The 5,119-nt window shown below is 34.3% G+C and overlaps 1 pseudogene; it reads right to left on the reverse strand.

Moving 5' to 3' along the window:
• Positions 1–462: 462 nt before the first annotated feature.
• LOC115283852 lies at positions 463–1,968 on the reverse strand (annotated as a pseudogene).
• Between the last annotated feature and the right edge of the window lie 3,151 nt (positions 1,969–5,119).

A 5,119-nucleotide genomic window follows, 5' to 3' on the forward strand; every position in this document is an offset into this window, starting at 1 on the left:
CAACTTTAAAGATTTGATACTTTCTGCTTAATTATCCATGATATGTCAATTCATTAAAATCTCAGAGAGTTCCCTAAAACTGTTCTTTTTTTTAATGTCAGAATTTAAAAAAATAAGCTCAAATATTGAAAATTTAAGACATTAATATAGCCACTGTAAAATAGAAAAGAAAAAACCTTACATAATATGAACTGTTTAAAATTGTTAACATTTATTGTAGTAATGCAATATGAAATTTTAACATAACCATATGAATTTTTCATTAAAATGCTCAACCATTTCCTACTGAAGCATGTCCAAAGTTATAAAAATCTTCTCTTTTAAAGTAACCTATACTGAATTTATCCAAAGTAACTGTGGCACTTTATATAAGACATTTACTCCATTGTATATTTTAAGTAGCTAAGGGATGGCCTGATCAATGGCAGGTTACTGGAAAGAATAAAAACAGCACAGCTTTCATTAAGGAGTGAGTCGTTTGGGGTCACGGGGGAACATTGAGGTCTGGCGGACATTGTGCAATCCCAAGAAAAGCATAGTGATTCGTTCCAATCCAATGCCTCCACTGGCATGAGGAGGGGCTCCAAAGTGGAAGGAATCAATGTATGCCTTAATTTTCTCCAAATCAATTCCATGCTGTAAGGCTCTCTCTGTTAGCAGCTGAACATCATGTATTCTCTGAGCTCCTGACAGTATTTCTTCTCCCCTCATGAGCATATCATAAGAGTTGGACTGCTTAGGATTTCTTGGGTCAGGCATGATATAGAAAGGTCTTACAGCCAATGGATATTTATCAAGAATATAAAAATCTGTACCATACTTTTCCTTCACCAAACACCCCAACAGTTTTACATTTGGTGTACTCAGATCTTCTTCATCTCCCATATCGATTTCAGCTTCCCTGAGCATAGCTAATGCTTCACAATACTCCAGTCTTAATGTTGGCTCCAAAAATTTGAATGGCTCACATGGGAATTGTTTATTCACTGTCTGAATTTCAGTTTGAAACCTTTCTTGGAGTCCTTTGAATATCTGTACTAAGGTGTCAGCAATTTCTTCCACAACTTCATGGTAATGGTAATTAAAAGCCATTTCAATGTCCAAACCAACAAATTCAGTTAGATGTCTGTGGGTATTTGAGTCTTCAGCTCTGAATACCGGTCCAATACAGAAAACCTTCTCAAAATCAGCACAAATACACATTTGCTTGTACAGCTGTGGGGACTGGGCCAGGTATGCATTATTTTTAAAATATGATACAGTAAATACATTGGCTCCTCCTTCACTGGCAGCTGAGATAATTTTAGGAGTTTGGATCTCCACAAAACCCTTGTTAATTAAAGTTTCTCGAAAAAGATGGCAGATACCAGACTGGAGACGGAAGACTGCCTGACTAGTTGATGTCCTAAGATCAATGACTCTGTTGTCTAATCTTGTATCCTGGTTAACAGTAGCTCTTCCTTCCTCTTCTCCTTCCACCTCAGGCCGAACAGCATCATCCAGCTGCAAGGGTAGGCGGGGCTCAGCCAAACTGACCACGTAAATCTTTTGAACATGTAACTCTACATCTTGCTGTGTACAGCTTCCAATTTTTTGATTCACTTTTCTCACAACACCTTCTACATCTACTATGCTCTCTTTGTTGATGTTGGCAGCAAATTTAACCATCTGCTTGCTTGCATGGTCTCCCACCGCCACGAGCGCCTGGACATTCAACTGCTGCTGACGTAGGACTAAGAAACACTGCTTCCCTTTAGCTCTGCTTGTATGAACCCTTGCACGCACCCAAACAACTTCATCAGCTTTGTGTAATGTCAAGTCGCTAACCCGAACCAAAACTCGATCTGGTTTTTCTTGTGACTGTATCATTGAATATACTCCATACCTTTCTTTAGCATAATCTTCTGCCGCGTCCATGATCTCCCGCGGCTTCTCCTGACTCTTGCGGCTTGCGCTGGCGCTGGGCATCCACAGCATGCAATTCTTATTCTCAGGGCTGTGAGTTCAATCCCACATTGGGGGTATAATTTTACTTAATAAAAACATAAATAAATATATTTTATTTGCATGTAGCTCACAGATCATAAAACTTGCCCTTTTAAGGTATATAATTCAAAGTTTTCTACTATATTCAGAAGGTTTTGTAACCATCACTACTATCTAATTCAAGAATATTTTGTCACCCCAAACAAACTCCCCACAATCCCTCATTCTTGGAAATCACTAATCTTTCTTTTGTCTGTATAGATTTGCCTGTTCTGGACAATTTGTATAAAAATAATTGTACAATATGGGACCTTTAGTTTCTGGCTTCTTTCACTTGCCATAATGGCTTAAAGGTTCATCCATGTTGTAGCAATATCAGTATTTCATTAGTCCTGATTGCTGAATACTACTTTATTATATGGATGTACCATTATTTTACAATCAATTCATCAGTTGATGGACATTTGGGTTGTATCTACTTTTTGCCTTTGTAACATAATTCTGTTATTAATAATTATTGTATATATTTTTGTATATACATGTTTTCACTTATCTCAGGTATATGAGGAATCCTAGGTCATATGGAAACTCTACAGTTAATTTTATGAGGAACTGCCAATATGTTTTTCAAAGCAATTGTGTTATAGATTTTATGAAGTTTTTTAAAATGTTTATTTACTTTAGAGAGAGAGGAGGGTACGAGAGGCAAAGAGAGAGGGAGACAGAATCCAAAGTAGGCTTCAGGAACTGAGCTGTCAGCACAGAGTCTGATGCGGGGCTCAAACCCACAAGTTATGAGATCATGACCTGAGCCAAAGTTGGATGCTCAACCTGCTTAACCACTCAGATGTCCCTAAATAGTTTTTTAAAGTTAGTGCAGTTTCTTTTCATTTGTACTTTGGTAATTTATATTAAAATGATTAATGGATATTGAATTTTACCAAAGTATATTTTCTGCATTTATTGAGTTAATTATATGTTTTCTCCTCCTTAATTTTAAATGTGGTAAATTACATTAGTAGATCTTCTAACATTGAATCAAATTATCATTCTTAAAATAAATCCAACTAGGTTATAATGGTTTGACTAATTTATAGATGTCTGTGATTCATGTATTAATAACAGTTGGAATTTTTGCTCTAAGGTAGTGGATAAGGGTCCTATACTTTTTTCTTTTTAAATTTTTCCCTTTTCTTGTGTTGGTATAAAAATTATAATGCTTTTTTGGAGTATTTTTTTCTATTCCTTTCAAATTAAAATATTCCATTTCTTGAATGTTTTATAGAAAACACACACAAAACTGCCTGGGTATAGTGATTTTTGCGTGATAAGACTTCTAAATACTGATTTCATTTTGTTAATAATCATAAGACAAATAAGAAACTTTATTTCTTTTACTTCACTCATGTTTTCAAAATTAAGATAATGTCCATAATATTTATCTTTTAATATCTGCTGTGTTTGTATTTACAACTTTTCCTATATTTTAATTACATAAACTTAGTCCAGGAATTTTTGTTTCAAGCATATATCCAAGCAAAGCTGTATTCTGGACTGTAGAAATATTTGAAATTAGGGACGAAGTGAGTTACCTGGAAGTCTTATATGACCTCACTCTCTTCTAATTCCAAAAGTAAATTATGGTTGTTTAAAAAATAAAGTGATATAATAATACATGATTGGAAAAATTTTAGTCTCATATGCGTTCCAAGTGTAACCACTGTTAACACTTTAGAATATATTCCTTCCAGATAGTATTTATTTATTTATTTATTTATGTCTATATAAATGAGAGCACAGTAAATATACTCTTTTAAAATTTTTCTTTTTTTACTTAACATTTCTTGAGTATATTTTCATGTTTTATATCTTGGAATTTAAGAATATTTATCATAAGCTGTGTACCAGAAGTACAATCTATTTTCCTTTTTTTTTTTTTTTTTTGAGTAGGCTCCACAACCTTGAGCTAACAACTTGAACTCACAACCCTGAGATCAAGACCTGAGCTGAAATCAAGAGTCTGACACTTAACTGACTGAGTCACTCAGGTGCTCCTAGAAGTCAAATCTATTTTCATTTCTACTATGATGCCCTTTTTGAATACTCCAGTTCACAGTTGCCTCTCCCTTCTTTGATCTCCTTTAATATTTGTCTTATTTAGTTCCTCTACAATCTAGCATTTGATTATATGCCATCTTCTATTTTCTTTAATACAGTGTTCCTTTATTTTTTCATATTAACTAGTCCTGTTTCCTTGGTAAGACAATATTTTGTTTTGTTTTCTTATATCCCATGATCATAGTAAAAACACAGTGGATACTCACTTACTTGTTAACTTCATTTGATCTTATAAATCTGGGCTTTTCAAATTCAGCAAGCGAATGCATACAAATGATGTTCACATTGATTTCCATTTAACCAGGAAATATTGTTCTCCTTATAATCTTGAAGAAACCATGTTATGCTCACATTCTGCACAGCTGCCAGCACACTGCCCAATTTCAATAAATGTTAAACAAGAAAAGCTGAAATATATTAAACATTGCCCTGAAATTCAGTCTCTCTGCAGATGTCAGTATTTGTTTTAACCCAAGCTTTCTCTGGCCTACAGTTGGTTTTCATAAAGGGATTCATCTGTTCATCTGTCCCCTTATTTTAGGCCAAAGTGTTTACATGCAGGGATGAGGCTGCAGCAAAAATAGTTCAATATTTCGAACCATTTCATTTCTTCATTGACAAATATGACTGTTCTTACACCAAATTTAAGAAAGAAAGCTTTTCAATAGTTGATTAGCTTTCCAATGCCTTCTCACTCACTTGTGCTCTCAACTTTAAGGCATAAGTATAGAGTACATTGTATACTTAATACAGAATATTCTTGGTATAGAATATGTATTCTTAATTTTAATGTTGGTAACTACCTCTTGCACCATTTGACATCCTCTGGAAGCATTCTTCTTTCTATGCCTAAGAGAATGGCTTTAGGCATGAAGTTTCCTATTTGAAAAGTCTCTCTGCATTGCTTCTCTGGTTATCCTATGCTAAACATATGTGTTTTATTAGTATCTTGTTATTTCTTTACCTTTCAGACTGTTGTATGATAGACTCTCTCTGCTACTGATGAGAGGTAAGT

Source organism: Suricata suricatta, chromosome X (genome assembly GCF_006229205.1).
Source record: "Suricata suricatta isolate VVHF042 chromosome X, meerkat_22Aug2017_6uvM2_HiC, whole genome shotgun sequence".
Taxonomy (NCBI): Eukaryota; Metazoa; Chordata; class Mammalia; order Carnivora; family Herpestidae; genus Suricata; species Suricata suricatta.